The sequence below is a fragment of the Balearica regulorum genome, chromosome 2 (genome assembly GCF_011004875.1).
Source record: "Balearica regulorum gibbericeps isolate bBalReg1 chromosome 2, bBalReg1.pri, whole genome shotgun sequence".
Taxonomy (NCBI): Eukaryota; Metazoa; Chordata; class Aves; order Gruiformes; family Gruidae; genus Balearica; species Balearica regulorum.
The window spans coordinates 155599149-155617923 of NC_046185.1; positions in this window are offsets into that span (position 1 = coordinate 155599149).

Here is an 18775-nt window from a genome sequence, read left to right on the forward strand (position 1 = left end):
GACAGCAAGGGCAGAAATGGAGGACATTACTTCTTCCAGGGGAGGTCCAAGCACTGCGGGCAGAAAGCAGTCCCTTGGCTCCTGCACACAGCCCTGTTGCAGCCAGACGTACCGGAAAAACCACAGTTTGACTTTTAATCTACATTAATTCCAACTTTCCAAAGGTCTCCTCTAGCCGACTACAGAGCTGAGCAATTTCCTTTGCTGCTTCTTTTCTGCATGGTTGCCTGGATACTCGGTCTCCTCGAGGATCTGGCTGATTAAAGCGTGGTTGCAATTTGGTGATTTGAAGACCCTGATCTGTCATCTAGATACAGAAATCCTTAGCAAAAAAAAGAGTGATTTGTCAAGTGCCTGCTTTAGCGAAGTTACTTAGACGGAGTTATCCACAAGAAAACTCAATGATTTACAGATTTTTCTTTTATATTAATAAACATACTACATGTAAAATGAAGTTCAGTGATGTTAATTCACCATTTGTATTACTGTGCAAAGCAGCATATTTTTTGGCACTATATATTCCTATACTGTGTCTCGCTCTTGTTTAACATACAACTTGATGGCTGCCTCCAGAAGCAGGTACAAACCTTTCCCGGTGTGAGAACATCATGGGCTAATCAGCATGTTGTGATCCTGTTTTCTCAGGGCTGCCACAAGTTCTGCTTTTGATATGATCCTTAGCAAGAAACCACAGTAAACATACCAAATTGTAGCAAGATAGGAGCAGCATTGGGTTTGTGTCTTTGCAGATCACACAGAGTTCAGAAACAGCAAAATTTCCTTCTTACTGGTCAGCGCTTGTTGCCCACTTTGCTCTTTTCTAGAATTACAATATATGTAGCAGGAAAAATGACCAGATTTGGAATCCAATAAATTAATAGACAGCATGCCATGTATTTATCTAAAGCCTACAGGAACTTATCATCACATAAAAATAAATAAATAAACTTTCCATGCAAAACAGACGAAACATGGTAAACATAAGATTTAAAAGTTGTCAGGAAATAGTTTTCCACAACAAAAAATTTTCCTTTGTGTCTGGATGAGGGGGGGACTATTTAGAAAAGAAAATCAAAGACAATCTATAAAGATGAGACACTGCCAAAAAATTAATTGCAGGGTATATTTCTCAATTTTATATTAAATTGAAATTTCTATCTCACATCTAGTAAATCTTTCCTGATAAAAATTTAGGCAAAAAGATTAAATTATTGAGAAAATACTCAGTCTCCAAAAACTGAAATGAAAATATACTTAATAAGTATTTCCAGTCAATTTACTTACAACTTGATGCGAAGAACTTAGAATTTTGTAATCCGGCTAGTCATCTAAATAGTACAGTTTTGGGTGGTTTTTATTTTATTTTATTTTTAATAATGCAAGCATTAAATCCATTTCCAGAAATGGTTAAAATTCTCAGAAGTCTTTAATTATTTCTCCCTTATTTTTTTTAATTATCCATGACTTTCTGAAAGCCTTTGAATTTTGTTCTAGCATTCATTCAGCATTTCTCAATTACAGCAAGGCAAATAAAATGTCCTTCCCATTTCAGTAAATTTTAAGGTATCTTCTTTGCTCCTATGTAGCTGAAAAAATGCAGAATTGTTACAAATCAGAGCTTCCAAGTCCGTCAGCTTTCTATTCTTATTCAGCAATGTTTAATATATGTGCATGATTTTAGCATATTAGTGAATAAAGATAGACTTGAGGACATTTAGAAAAAGATTTTGTTCAACTAAGTTTTATTTTTTTTTTTAGGAATACTATACCATAACTGTATTATTTGCATTTAGAAATTCAGTATCAGATTCAGTTTCTTGCTTATTCATTTCCAGTACTGTAACTTTTGTTTAATTTTATAGTTATGATCTTTCCTCCAAATAAAAGTAATTATGCAACATATGAAGTTGTGCTGAATGCCTAGCCTTGCTTCCAACACAAGCAGCATATGAATTAGAGGGAAATAGTAGTTGCCTTCCTGTTGCAGAAGGTGCAGAGAGAATTCCTACCTCTTTTGGGAAAAGATATAGATTTTGCAGTTTTCCTGTCACAATCGCTTTTATCCCAACATATTATGGAGCACCAATTCTTCTCCTCAGGTAGAGCAACAAGTAATTGGAATGAATAATGCCATAACAAGTCCAGACAGCAAAATGATAGAGGTCAGTTACTTGATGGTTTCTTTGTTTGCCTTAAGACAATGTATTATAATCCTTTTTTTTTTTTTTTTTTTTTTTTAATCCTAGCCACAATGACATGTTTACTTCTCTTACTGTTGATGACAAGTGGAAACCTGGATGCTGAAAGTCAGGCATCTAAATAAGCTTGATCCCATCTGGTATAAACACATATACATCTTTTCTTAAGATACTGAACAGTCTTAGCAAGTGGTACTGACAGACAGCAAAATAATGGGAAAATATAAGCTTTGTTTTCTTTCAGAAGAGAAGGCACAGCTCATCTTATTTATTTTTTATTTAATTCCAATTAACTGCACTACTGATATTAATCTCAGAAGATGTTAAGCAAGAATATGACACAGCCCTTAAAAGAAAACGGGGAAAAAACCAAATCAATGACAATATATTGCAATCTGACAAAACCTCTTATACATATGGAATAGTATTTCCCATTTATAGACCTTTAGGAGATTTTAACACCGGTTGTCTAATTTCACAACCCAGGGTACAAAAAAGGTGGTATGTGTGGGAAATGAATAGTATAATGAAGTGAGAAAACAATCTCATTCTTACAGTACTGAGTGATTGGTCTTAGTCAATCTTCAGAAAACTAAATATAGAAAGGTTCAAAGAGGATTAAATCTGCAGTAACTGAGGGTGTCTAAAGAGGTTATGAAATGAACATAAAGTTTAATTAATTCAATAGATGAGGAACTGCTTAATAGCATAATTACTTGAATTTATTGCAGATATTTCATAATATGTGAGAAATGAACACTTTAACCCTGAAATTACTGAGCTGCATGATTCACTCCTTTCTACTGAGTAGATTATTCACTTAATTGTTAACAATTATTATACTCCTTAGTATTATTATTACTTCTGTGATTTTTTAAATATGTGTGCTCTGATTTACATCTCTCAAACACACCAAAACTCCCCATTTATGGAGAAAAGTTACAAACTATTTACTTTCCAGAAATGCATATAATACCTGGGTAACACTGAGTGTGAGGATATTATTTCAGCTCTAACTTGCAATGAAGAGTCCCTCTACACTTATACAGAAATGAGAATAACTTTAAGAGGTATTACATCTTTTCCTGAGAGGTAGCGCAATTCAATTACTGTAGAAAACTAAAATAAAAATACTGTCTTAGCTCAACAGAAAAATATGTGGCACAACTGGGTTCCCATGAGCTACGTTCTACTGTAAATACAGAAATATACATGTAGCTATAAATCTCATGCACCACCCGGCTTCTGGTTGCTTTTAAATAGTGAACATAGTAAACACCATAGGCTCACAGACTCTTTAAGGTATAATATGCCACTTTTTTTTTCCTCTTAAATGCATCAGTAGATTTTCAAAGTTACTATTGCTACTTCATTTCTGCTAGTATGCTTGTTTCAGTATTATCTGCGTGCCCCTGGTTCAGATCAGGTTCTCCCATTGCTGTTGAGGTTGTAAAAATATAGAAAGAGACTTTTTCTCCTGTAGATCTATCATAACCAATAAATTAGTCATGCCATCAGAAGGGAACTTGATGTTGGCTAGCATTTTGTAAGCTTAATGAAACGTCATTTTAGAAGTCTGTCCTGGGATTTTTGCACACTTAAAAAACTACTAGTTTTTGGTGTAGTTTCTCTCTCTCGTATTAGAGGCAGAGATTAAACTGGGAGCTTTGAGGATCTGGAGTTGATCATTGGGTGACTGGAAGTATGAAGAGAGAAGCAGCTTTCTGAAGGATCAAGGGACTAAAAGAAATTAAAGAATACCTGGTGATGTGATCAGTTGGACTTTACCCTGGCTATTTCATCTGTATTAATCAATAAATCTATTCCCTGCTTTCAGAAAGCTTTAAGGGCAGATAAAAAGATATTTACTTAGTGATACTTTCAAAAAGAACCTAAATGCCTAGTACCTTAAAAATTGATTTAAATCATTTGATTACATTGAACAAACATACTTTCCATAGATTGAGTGACAAGACACATTAACACAAAGAGGTGCCTAAACTGAGCAGTAACCTAAATGTATCCTCACAAAGAACAACTTTTAGGTAACACCAAGGATAGTTTTGTCTTCTTTTATTCAGAGGAGTTATCCCTCTGGTTATGGGTGTAGCTCTGTCCCCACGTCTAAACCAAAGAGCTTCTGGGTTTCTTGGAATGAGACTGTCTCTATGTACTTTACTGATTACAACCTCAAAACCTGGATATTGACCTACTTTTTTTTGTTGATGATGTCACTGTTAGGTCAAACTATTATTACAAGGAAATCAGCATGGCGTTGTACATCCAACAGTGTTTTGACCTTTCCATTGCATCTTATGGCTGATGTTCAGAAATCTTCAATATATTTCAAGCAGATGGGCAATGGATTTTTATCATAGTAAGTGAAGAGACCAGGTGGCAGCGGCACAGAATAAAAGTACTCAGATGCCTCTAGTTTTAACTCATAAATAAGGTAACCATGTATTTATTTCAGTGTTAGTTGCTCTACATTAAAACCCTCAAACTTTAAAAATGCAATGCATAATGACAGATGATGAAGTTGTTGCCAGATATGTATTTTAATGTATCCTGAATTGACCTACCAGTCTACCAGTGTAGATTTCCCGCTGTTATTCATGAACGTTGAATCAGGCCTTGTAGACTTCCTATCTGAGAAACTGTAATTTAAATAAAGACAAGGAGAAAGGACTGAACAATCCCAACCTACAAATGCAGTTTAACACATAAATACATATGGCGTGTGGATCAGATCTCTTAGCCACTTTAAGGTCCTTTTCTCCCTTCTTACAAAGGAGCCATAATTCAGATGAAAATGCCCGAAGGAGAACTCACTTTCGTATGCTTCCTGCTCACAGAAGCCCAGGAAGAGCAGCAGGAGAAATTTTTTACCCTTCAGTGGTACCAGATCCACTGAGACACTCAAAAATACATGCAGCATCTATAATGGCAATTCCTCACAGAGAAGTCCTCTGAATCGGGGAAGTGGTGGTGCATCTCTCTCTCCTGTTGGTGCAGCATAAATTCCAGCCAACTAAATAGTATTGTTTCTTATCGTTAAAGAAGGAACATACGTTTCAACACAAAACCCATCACCTTCAGGCTTGAAATATGCAACTGAAGGAAAAAAATTTTCTGAAGGAAAAAAAAATCTCACTCATCTACCCCACACTTTTTAATAGCAACAGCTGCTAAGTACTCACCTCCTATAAATAGTATAATTACCAAATAAGTCAAGGATGTTTAAAGAGATCAGTCATAACCTCTTGCATAAAATACTTCATATACTTAGTTTTTAAAGCCAGTTCTTGATCCATTATCATCAAGATTAATCAACTAATATTCGGATATGAGGAAATACTGAGGAGTCATAATTGCACAATGCTAATCAAAGGCAGGAAGAGTGATGAGATAATAAAATAAAGGGAGCAGAGGGGTTTTTTCAGATTTCTTTTCGAGACATTTGTACCTACCAATTTTCGTTTGCCTATGTGACCTGACTAAACATGTGATGATTGTTTTCAAATTATAAGTCAACAGCAGCAACATGAATAAATTAAATGGTTGCTTAAAATAAATTGCCAAAATTGCTTTTGAATGGTTTTCCTCCAAAAAACTGGACACCATGGTCTCTCTCAACTCAGGTTACATGAATTCTCTGTTTGATTTTTGCAATCATATTTTACATCAATTAATATCTTTTTGTTTCTGCAAGAAGAAAGAATTTTGTGTATTTAGGAGTTGGTATATATTTTAGATTTTAAAAAAATCTAAAAAAAAAAAAAATTCTGTCCATTTTGACATATCCCACATGAAATCTGAGTCAAAAGAAGTTGAACTTTGGAGCCTCCTACTGAAGCAGAACATCTGAGAGAATATGCTAGATATTGTCCTTGAGGCCTTGACCCAGAAAAGCTAGCATCAAGGAAGGCAGGCTATCTTCCTGACTAAATACTCCAAATATGACAGCAATTATTCAACATTTCTTAAATAAATCCAAATCTTGAAAAAGTACAAGTCCTAAACATATTAATCTTCTGGAAAAATGAATATGTCATAACAAAAGGAATTCCAATACTTCCAACTGTTAATATATTTTGCTTGTCTAATTCCAGCACCATTTTTCATATTCTTTAATATATATTTCACCATGGATTCTTTCACCAGGAACCATTTGCATGTCAGCTGTTTTTATTAAGTATTCTGTTTCACTGGCACCTACCCTCCCATCTCAGATCAATTGAGAATATTAGTAACTTAAAATATTAACATTGAACAAAAACGTTAGGATATATTATCAAGATTGTTCCAATAGCAGGTTTCAGTAATTTTCTTTAAAAGAATGTAAATAATCTATCCAAATATAAAATGGCATCTGATTGAAGTTTCCAAGTTCATAAGAAAATAAATGCACTTCAGTTCAACGGCAAAAAACAAGGTCTGAGATATACCTTCTAGTACATTATTTTCTAGTAATATAACTAAAACCACATTAGGTCAAACTTGATATTCCCACTTCAGACAATTGTGAAAATACTTAGCTTTGAGCTTATAAATATGTTCTCTGAGAATTAGGTTGACCGGACAGTCTCTGAGCTTTTAAATTTATGAATTCACCTTGGTTATAGCTAAATTCTGGTGTTTTACATGACCCAGTCACCTAGATGACCAGATCAGAGACATAGTAAGGATGTACCACAGCTTCCTGCCAGCATGCTGACCCATGTTCCCCTCCGAAGGAAACCAAGCCAGCAATGAAGATGATATATGATTGAGTCTTATCCTGTCAGGGAGTTAAGACAAGGCTGCAACACACACTTCAGGATTTGGGAAGATTAGGCATACCTATTGATTGTTCTTGGATGGATGTTTTTACATGCTTAAAGTCAGGTGTTTAAATATTTTGTTGATCTGGCAACTGCAGATGATAATTTTCTGGAATTATCTTCCAGGTTTCTTGAATGACAACCAGTGGAGAAATACTTTTTCTATCACTGATTTTTACAAGTCAAGGTTTTATTTTTCCTTGCCTCAGCTATCTGCTCAATGTTTTGCAGAAACAAAGCCTAGTTTCTAAATGTACATACTTTATTCCATTCATTACTGACATTCCAAAATAAAACTCTGGAACAGAAGAGTACTGTTGCACGGTTTCCATTTCCAAGTTTCCAAGCAGTTCTGCAGCATATTCTTTTGTATATTCAAAACTAGGCTATCAAAATATAATGCCAATTTAAGCCACAACCATTATTTATATTAGTAGTGAAGGAGGAAAAACGTAGTGGTAAATTAATCTTTGTGCAGCAAAGAACTCCTTAAAATAGGTTTTCAGCATGCATAGTAATGAACTATTGCTATCTCTCCTCAACAGACATCTTTAAATAACTATGTCCAAAGTTGTTTAAAATCCTTTTCCTAGAATTTCAGTTTCAGTAATGCAAGGAAGACTGATTCCTCACTTATAACGCTGATCAACACAAGCCTCCTTTTTTATCTTCTGCTTAATATAGGGAACTCATGAATCAGCTATGACTTTTACATGCCTTCCCTTTGACCTTCCCACAGATAATCATAATAACGCTGGGCTGCTGAGAATCAATCAGTTTTCATAAAGGCAGCAGCCCTCAGATTAATCTCGTATTATTAATTCTGCAAGTTAAAAAGACAAGCAGAAAGACAAGATGGCTTTCAGTGCTATTTACTTCCCTAAAAATATTTCCTGTGGATAATAAACAAACAAATTTCCAATCTGGTGAAGCTGTAAATTTGCAGCCTTCATGAAAATTAATTTAAATGGATGTGACTGTGAGGTTGGGATTGTAAAGATTAGGGAGACTCCTGTAGTTATAATTGCCTGTTCAGTTCATCTGCTGCTCTGTCACTCAAGAGTGGCACAGCTGCATTAACAACTCTAATCATAATCTAATTCTCAGATCAAATTCCCATCTTCAATATATCCTTTAATAAAGCTTCCATACCCCATCTTTTAGCCTTAATTATTGCTTCCTGTCTCCCCTGACAACCAAATTAAAAGGTACATGCAGCAGTTCTATAATAAAAAAAAAATCACAGATACAACTACTGTACAGCAAATTCACACTAACCTTGTGAAGGTTGGATGGCTTGTGATAACTAGATTTTTTACTGATAGCGCAAGCACTAGAAGATAAGAAATACAATTTTATAATCATGTATTGATTTTTCTTTTTTTCCTGCTAATATGGAAAATTACCTGGGCCAGTTTTTAGATTAGCAACGTGAGAAAAGACAATTTTATAGGAAAACTGTCTAGATCCCAACATGTGGACTGTTTCACTTATTAAATCTGGATCTCTTGACATGTCAGTTGTTGACAGTAGACATTGTACTAGTTAAAGTTAAATCCCTTTGCACAAGAACTGAGATGCCAAGTCAGCAAGATACTTAATCAGGCATCTACCTTTTGGCCTATGAATAATCTCAAGTCAATAAAACTTTTAACATGTTTAAAGTTAGTAAATACCAAAAGCATTTTTTGAGTAGGACCCAAACATTCAGTGTTGTATCCATGTAGAATTCTGTTTCGTCTGTTATACTGTGCAAATAAGGATTTCAATAAAAGAGTTAAACTGTTGTCTTTGGAAACATAATAAGATAGCGTATCAACATTTCTGAGCCAGGAATACATTTCCATGAAACTTTAATAATGGACTAATACAATCATGGTTAAATTGGGAAAATTAATAGAAAATTAAAATGATGGGACAGGTATGGGCAACAAAAGAGAAGATGATTGTAAGTGTTGGTAAGGGAGAAAAAGATTAATCAATTATCAAAATATTTCAGCTAATTTAGGAAGGTTTTGAATAGAACAGCACATTATGGTGTTGAGATGATTTTAAAATGTAGCCATTGATTTCAAGGGCAGTAAGCAAAGTCTGTCAGTAAATAGTTTCACAGATAAGAGAGGCCTGCGAGAATGCCAAAACTTTAAACATGGCAGATTTTAATTATCCTGATACCAGTATTGATTTGGATAAGAACTGTTTCAGGGCTAAGGAGACAAATGTGTTTGAGAAAGTAGCAAAGGATTTATTTTCCAAGCAATGTGCTGACCAGTTTTAGCGGCTTGGGGCTATCTTGTGAGTGAATGGATCTTGAATAAACCAGGACATGAGGGACAATTTAATGCGGGCAATGAATCTGAAAGAAAGTTCGGTGAAATGAAAGGGTTTATCATTTAAATGGATACAGTCTGAAGAACTCTGACCCAGAAAGGAATGTGTTTAGTCATTCTCACTTAGGGTATCTGAAAGTGAGAAATAAAAATGTTGCATAACCTTATAGGTCACTTCTGAAAATGTAGAGATTTCTCCTGTGCCTAGATTTCTGTTGTCACATTCCAAGCTTAAACAAGTGATGGTCTTGGAGACTCCCACCAGTTTTGCAATCGGTCAACTTTTTAACATCCCACTAATCACCAAAAAATATTCCTCTTTTTTCTTTTTTGAGACTTGAAACATAACAATACTGAAGTATACAATCCAGTTATGTTCTCCTCAAAGAAGAAAACATGTGTAGACAGGTGTAGACACATTACTTTTTAGTCCATAAGCTGAAGTAAGGAGAAATATTTCAGTAATTCCAGTTCTTCATTCTTTTATATTTGGTGGTTTTATGATTACCCAGGTCTTGCCAGACCTGAAGTTGTAGTGCTATACCAGGGTCAGAATTTGCCAAAGCTCTTAAATGAATCTTTATAAAAGCATGAGTCTTCTCTTTCCATACCATTTATTTGATGGCGGTAATTACCATATGGCTTCTTCCATCCTTGTAATGTATTTATCTTTACAAGACTCTGTGGATGTAGGAATGTGTTACTATTTCCATCGTCTGTTCTGAAAAGAGAAACACAAAAAAAGTGATGTGATTCATCTGCACCTATAAAGTGGAAGCATAGTTTAAGAGGGGCGGATAAACTCTCTTAATAGTCAACGGAGAGAGATAATTTACCTTCAGAAGGTAATTCCTATTATCATGCAATAACTCTTGAGGTGACATGCACCCTGGTGCAGTCTGAATTTCTGCACCATAGCAGGGAGCTTTAACGGCTAGCCTGGACTAGACAGCCAGTTATCAGATGTCTGTAGGTAAGTTGAATACTACCCTAAAATTAGCAAAGGGGTTCCATCCTAGTAGACTAAAGATCCAAGGAGAAACAAAGGGATCACATCTCTGAGCATTTCAGTCCCTTGTCTGGCAAGAGCCCTAGTGTCCTGGGTATGGGAAGGATTCCTTATTTCAGTGTCAGATTTGAAGCAAGCTCGACAATAAGGAGAAAGTGATCCAGAGCTGAGCAATAGCAACCAGTGCATCCCACTCTGATCCCAATAGTAAGTGCCACAGTAGTTTGATCCCAGGAGTAAGAGCTACACTGCCCCTTTACACCGCTTAGAAATCTAAATCAGGGTGGGATGTGGGGGCAGAGGGAAGGGGCATTTCTGTACACTGCAGAATTAGGCCTTATAACCTTTCCTGTAAAAACAAATCATGACCTTTTGTCCTTAATGTGGTTCATTTGGGACTCCGTGTATACATAAAAAGAAAAATGAAGCAGGATTAACTGAAGACCAATGTCAGAACAGCAAGGGGACTTACTCTGGGCTCAGTATCAGGTTTTACCCTTTGTCAGTCAGAGCTGGAATTAAAAAAAATTCCCTATCATCTGAGAGATTGACATCCTAATGACAAAATATTGGCTATTCTGACATGAAAGGCTAAACCTCATTTTTCTTTTTTTTAAAGAAATGCTTTGGCTCAGAGAAATACTTAGAGCTGAAACTTTCTTTGAAATCAGCTTTACATTTTGCTGAAACAGCATTTTTTGAAGAAAAATATAAGTGTCTGAATAACTCCTTAATAGCTCTGCTCTATAAATTTGATATTAAAGCTACACTCATGACTACAGGAACTATTGGATGCTTCAAAAGTTTAGGGCAAAGCAGTATGGTTCAGTACCTAAAATGCAAAAGGCTTATCTGTGTTACCCACATTTTTTGTGTTAGCAAATTCAGAGTACAAAGTCTGTGAGAAAAGTCTTTTATCAAGGTTTCTGACACTCATTGTTCTGATGGTTTTCTTTCTTTTCTTTCTTTCTTTTATTTTTTGGTCTTTTTCCTTGGGAGGCGAGAATGGTACCAGAACAGATTTATTCATAAATATATAATGGTTTGGCTCTGTTAAGAGAGTACTAAAAGTTGTGGGGTTTTTCATCTTTTCACCTCTCCAACCTCACAATCTGCCTGCACTATGAAAGCATAGAAGTACATCTACAGTATTATTATACCTATTAGGACAGATGAACATCCTTCCTGGTGTCAGATCCTTCCCTTACAATTGCAAAGGGAATGCACCTGTTACTCACAGAGGTGATGTCACACCAGGCAGCGTATATTTTGAACAATTATACAAATACAGGTGGTTATGTAAGCACTACATAAAAGAGCAAATGCAAATAATCAATTAATTTATACTGTATTGGTCACCCTCAAGGGTTATTTATCTCAGAAAAGAGTGGAAGCAATTTAGTCTTACATATTTAATTCTGACAAACTCATGCAACCTATGTATCTACCCATAAAGGCATGTAAATAAAGAAAACAATAGTATATTCTTTTTCCACTGTGTATGCTTTCAGAAGACTTTGGAATGAATACTGAAAAGATATCCGTAAAGAGCTTTGGCATTTCTGAGCATATCCAAGTGCACACCTTTGTAGGCCTAGAGCATCTTACTGACAGAAACTATTAGTACACACGTGTTGCATTCAGGCAAGCTATGGGGCAATTAAACAGCACTTCAGTTTATGCTCCGTACAGCCTACATTCTTTGCCAGATCTAGTGCCCCCTCCGTGTCTCGAAGAGTTCGTAGTATACAAGCTGCATGCATATTCCTGAGCCTGTAATTCTTTGTCTCATTTCGAACTTAACATTTCCTCATTAGCAATGATTGCTCTGAGCATCCTAGTAACATTGTCCTTCACAAAGGAACAAGTGTTCAAAGATAAAGAATCTTGCACAGAGGTTTAAGAAAATTAGTTATAGCACTTCAGCTTTGACTTTAATGTTTATTCATTTTCTCTGTTTCTATGAAGCAGCATCTATACATTTCTTTCTCGTTACCTTGCTTTTTGCATTTTTATGTAACATGTAAAAAACAAGCAGAGTCCAGCACCACAGATTAGAGCCAGGTTTGTCCTTTGACTGCTGTTTTCTGGCTCTGTGAAACTGGTATTCCTGCTTGCACATTTGCCCAGTTTCAGATGGTGGAGGGAAAGTATTTCTACACAAATTACCTTATAGCTTAGATACTCTTTTGAGATGCTATAGGTATCAACCTTGATTTCCTCAGATTGAAAAGATGTCTGTAAAGTTCAGAACCCTCTGAAATATTACCCCAAATTGCCATCTTTGGAGAACTGATTTGTGTTTCTGAGTCAGAGAAAAACCCTCCTTTTCTCAGTTGTTTTTTCTGTGTCCATGGATGTGAGTGCTTGATGAGCTCTTCCTGGGAATGCCCATCCACCTGGGAAGCTGGGAAATCTGCTACAGGAACTGTGCTGGAGCCCAGGAAAGTTCACGTCCCCCCAGTGACTAGTCACAGTGGGGTGAGGACCCCAGGCAAACACCTCTGAGTACAAGCTCTGGCAGCCTGGATGATGTGGATGCTAAAGTGCTGAGCCAGGGACTGTGCCTGAGCCCATGTATTCAAGTAAGGCCAGGTGACTTCATCCACTTGCAAAGAATCTTGTTCTTTTAAATAAAAAAAAAAAAAAAAAAAAGGAAAAAAGAAAAAAAGAACCATTTGTGGTATGAAACCAAGAATTCAGGATCTGTAAAATTTAAAGCATAACACAAGGCAGTTTTAAATGAGCCAAGTAACAGTAATACTACTATTCCACTTAGGAAAATATTCTGCAGCGATTACCCAGCAGAGTGCCATTGGGAATTCTTCCTTGACATCGATATACATTTTATGCTTGCTTTGTTTTGGTTGTTATTTCTTGTTCTATCCTATTGTCTTGTTCCAAAGAAAATCTCAACTTCCTACTAAGTAAGAATCATAGAATCATAGAATCATAGAATGGTTTGGGTTGGAAGCGACCTCAAAGATCATCTAGTTCCAACCCCCCTGCTGTGGGCAGGGACACCCTCCACTAGACCACGTTGCCCAAAGCCTCATCCAACCTGGCCTTAAACACTTCCAGGGATGGGGCATCCACAGCTTCTCTGGGCAACCTGTGCCAGTGCCTCACCACTCTAACAGTAAAGAATTTCTTTCTAACATCTAATCTAAATCGACCCTCCTTCAGCTTAAACCCATTACCCCTTGTCCTGTCACTACACTCCCTCATAAACAGTCCCTCACCAGCTTTCCCCTTCAGGTACTGGTAAGCTGCAATTAGATCTCCCCAGAGCCGCCTTTTCTTCAGGCTGAACAACCCCAACTCTCTCAGCCTGTCCTCATAGCAGAGGTGCTCCAGCCCTCCAATCAGCTTCGTGGCCCTCCTCTGGACTTGCTCCAACAGCTCCATGTCTCTCCTGTACTGGGGCCCCCAGAGCCGGACGCAGTACTCCAGATGGGATCTCACAAGAGTGGAGCAGAGGGGCAGGATCACCTCCCTCGACCTGCTGGTCACGCCTCTTTTGATGCAGCCCAGGACACTGTTGGCTTTCTGGGCTGCAAGCGCACACTGCTGGCTCATGGTGAGCTTCTCCTCAATCAATACCTCCGAAGTCCTTCTCCTTGGGACTGCTTTCAATCCATTTCTCCCCCAGCCTATAGTCGTGCTTGGGATTGCACCGACCCACGTGCAGGACCTTGCACTTGGCCTTCCTGAACTTCATGCGGTTCGCATGGGCCCACCTCTCCAGCCTGTCAAGGTCCCTCTGGATGGCATCCCTTCCCTCCAGGGTGTCGACCCCACCACACAGCTTGGTGTCATCAGCAAACTTGCTGAGGGTGCACTCGATCCCACTGTCCATGTCGCCAACAAAGATGTTGAACAGTGCCGGTCCCAGTACCGACCTCTGAGGAACCCCACTCTTCACCGTTCTCTACTTGGACATTGAGCCGTTGACCACAACTCTTTGAGTGCGACCATCCAGCCAGTTCCTTATCCACCGAGTGGTCCATCCGTCGAACCCATGTCTCTTCAATTTAGAGACAAGGATGTCGTGCGGGACAGTGTCAAATGCCTTGCATGAGTCCAGGTAGATGACGTCAGTTGCACTTCCCTTATCCACCGACGCTGTAACCCCATCATACAAGGTCACCAAGTTTATCAGGCACATTTTGCCCCTCATGAAGCTGTGTTGGCTGTCACCAATCACCTCATTATCTTCCATGTGCCTGAGCATAGTCTCCAGGAGGGTCTGCTCCATAGTCTTGCCAGGCACAGAGGTGAGACTGACTGGCCTGCAGTTCCGTGGGTCTTCCTTTCTTCCCTTCTTAAAAATGGGGGTTATGGTCCCCCTCTTCCAGTTGGTGGGAACTTTGCCAGACTGCCAGGACTTCTCAAATATGATGGAGAGTGGCCTGGCCACTTCATCCGCCAGTTCCTTCAAGACCTGCGGATGCAACTCATCAGGTCCCATGGACTTGTGCACCTTCAGGTTCCTTAGATATTCTCAAACCTGATCTTCTCCTACAGTGGGCAGTTCTGCATTCTCCCAGTCCCTGCCTTCTGCGACCTGGGCAGTGTGGGTCAACCATTTGCCAGTGAAGACTGAGGGAAAGAAGTCATTGAGGACCTCAGCCTTCTCCACATCCTGGGTAACCAGTTCACCCGTTTCATTCCGGAGGGGACCCACATTTTCCCTCATCCTCCTCTTATCACTGACATACCTATAGAAGCTTTTTTTGTTGTCCTTGACATCCCTGGCCAGACTAATTTCTATCAGGGCTTTGGCTTTCCTAACCTGCTCCCTGGCTGCTCAGACAGTTTTACTTAGAATTCTCCACTGCTTCCCTTATGGTTATTTTTCTTATTTTTAAAATATTTCATACTCTCCTGTTTCATTTTTGAAGGTGATTAACAATGTTGGGTTGTTTGTGGGGTTTTTTGCATATTTTTATTCAATTATATTTTTTGCCCACGAAGAAGTCTTTTTCCTAGCATGCACTGAATCCAAATGAAAATAAACTACTTGTCTTCAGGTATTATTATCATAGAACACATGTTTTTTATTGTACTAGGGTTTGTTTACAGTTCTCTAATACGTTGAATCTCCTGATGATAGATCAATAAAAGGATGTCCTCCTACACCTGACTATTTCTGTTTCGATAATAGTAACTATATTTTATTTCTCTGCACTTGAAAAAGCAATAATTGTGTTCATGTTCTTATAAGTATATTCAATAGCTGTCTGGTAGCTTCATAAGCTTACACTAAAATATGGTATTCTCTCTTCTTGAACTTAACAAAACCTTGTCCTCTTTTTTCTGTCATTTTCAATGAACCACCCCTAGTCTGTCTTGTTTCTCAGTGAATAAAAATGTGTGGTTCAGTTACAGGAGCTGATGCTCTGAAGGTTAAATCACTTCACTGCATCTCTTGTACTCTGTGTAAGGAAAGACTTTGATTAACCAAGTCTTTCACGTTAACAATGATGCTCTATGTTGAGTATAGCATCTTGGAATGAAAATGAGCATTTGGATTGCCCTGTTTAATCTTTGCAGCATTATAATGTTAGGGTTTCATAATTTTTTCAAACAAACACATTCATAGCCATGATGATTACTTTTGAGAATAATCCCAAGGCCATAGCCTTGATTCCTTGAATTTACAAATGAGTGTTACGCTTAAAATGGATTCCATGCTGAGGTGTGAAAGGTGGCATTTTCTTATAACAGTATTTACTGTTCTCTCTACTAGTTTCTGAATATGAATGAATTTTATCCTTTGAAATAAGTCTTTCCAGGGATCTGTTTTCAATATTTTATATCAGTAAATTTGACAAAGGAAGTCAAGTTAACAATTAATAGATCTACAATCTTCAGCCCTATTGTAAAAGCCTAATTCTTTTTTAATCATTCTGAACAGTTTTTAATGTCTCTTTTATTTTATTTCATAGTTCCTCAGTGTAAGACACAACCCCCCCCCTATAATTTTAGATGTATGTTCATACTTTACTGGGGCAATATTCCACAACTATTTCATGCCATGTGTATATTTCTAAAGCACGGCTCAAATGAGGAGGAGCATATGTAAGTAATTAAGTTGGCAATTTTAAACAGAACACAAATGTAATCATTGTGAATGTCTGTAATCCATTTTTTTGCTTACTAAGTCTCTATCTGTTCACACTTGTATTTTTTGCATGGATGACCTCTAGTAGCAATTCTCCAGCACTCTCTTCTAGTCATCCTTGGCTTTCTATCTAACCTCTCTTCATCTGTGTGAATTGTTTCCTATGTGGATACTAGCAATGGAAATAAACCTCTCTTACACTGACTTGAGCTTTCTCCCAACATACAGGAGATTGTAGTGCAATCTTATTTAGTTTTCTAAAGCTGTTTCTGGAAATTTTGATCTGCCTCACATATCTGTCACTTCTTTCTCAGTGTTTCTTTTATATGTCTATTTTTTTCATAATGTCAGGCTCTTTCTTTCTTTTGTCTTCTCCTCTCTGTTATCAAGAGAAAAAATAAACTATTGTATTTCTATTTTTTCTACTTTATTATGTTTCATGAGGTTTTTTCCTAATTAATATATTGCTTATATTTTCCTTCTTCAACTCGTTACATTTTAGCCATCATTAACATGGCTCGTGGTGAGACCCCCTGAAAAAATTTATTAACTAGCTTAGTCTCTTGATTTCTTTGAGCAGCAGAGCAATCTTACTTTCTAAGGGGAATGCTACATGGATGATGGGACTTAGTGCCTCTGCCAGCCATTGAACATTTGGAGTAAAAAATGACCTTAGGACATCAGAGCTAAGTGAGGGTGTTTTTCTTGGAAAAATCTGTGAGTCATTCAACTGCCCACAACAAAAGCAGGTCTACTACATACATGGAGACCACAATGACTTTGGCTTTCCATGTAGCTCAGAGGTGAGAACACTTCCCACAGCTGCTGTTGTCATCTTCCTACCCTTTTATCACCATGACTCCTGTTTGGCCACTAAAATGTATTTGTAGGGCTTCACAGCAGGAACTGGTGTAAAATAATTTCCAAACATTGAGGAAATGGCCTTGTTGTTACCTTATCTCTGTTTGTTTCTGTTTCAAACGGGCCTTTGGTTTTCTGTGGCACAGCCTGAGAAGGGAGTGCAAGACCTGGACTTGGAATTTCATAATTACATTCCTAGCATAAATCAGCCAAAGAAAACTGTGTTATTGCCTTACAGAAAGTGCAGTGTAGGGCAAGACAAATGAAACTGAGTCTGAACAATAGATTCAATGCAGCAGATTTACTATATATCATGTGCAAAGGTTAAGGAATTTGGCTTGTTTTTTCCCCTTGGAAAAAATGAGACTTTGAGGTGAACAGAAAACAATTTTGAATCTATCAGAAGGATTGATAAAGCCGCTAACGTTACTTCTTTAAGAATCCTTACAAAGGATTCAAATAAAAACTGGGGGACACAATCTACTCATTTCAAAATTTTTCATAAACAGTGTAAATACTTCCACAGTACATGAAATAAAATGACCCGATAGAGAGATCATCAAAGTCCATTATATTCCTTTTCCCTGACTTCTGTGTACTTTGTATCAGGTCCTTTGCTGCTGGGAAGGCAATATCTTTGAAGAGTAGCAGTAAATTATAAAGACATTTCTTACCCTCTTCCAAACATGCCATGTATTTACATTTCTCATTTTAAGCTCATGTTGTAATCTTTCCTGTATCACTAGGACAAGAACATAAAAAAATGGATTAAAAATGGACTGACAGCTCTTGGATTTTGCATTAGTTTAGGACCATTGCAAAATGACCTCAGGTCTGAATTAGCACATAATCTGGAAGATATCTGAATGCAAAGAATTGCAGAATGCTAAATTCTTAGAGAAATCATAGAGTCAATTCTAGATTTTCAGATCATTTAATGTTTCATCCCATAATTACACTGAGTTTAAAAGTGTTACTTGAATCAATGAAATGCTCTGTAGCACGAGGAAGAACAGTACAATTCAATAAGAGATCATGCTGATATTTAGATACCCCTTAGCTTCGGGAAAGAAAGACTTAACAGTAAAAAACCAAACTTATATCTCATTTGCCTAATGAGGGGGCACTGTGAAGTTTAATAAGCTCCAAGCACAATCCTCCTGCCCACTATTTAAACATTCTTGTTCCAGATTTTTCTTCAAAACAAATGTTCCTTTATTTTTCTCCTTCTTCCACTGTTTTTTTTTCCTTTTCAAGGAAAAATGGAAGAACTAGCTATTAAATGGCAATGGCCCAGGTGTCATGACAAGCTAGTGAATTTATATACAAATAAGACAAAAAATATAGAAAATTCAGCAATTTCTATTCTCAAGCTTCTAAGATATATATTACAAATAACAGCAAGAAAAAATATCTTTGGGATAAAT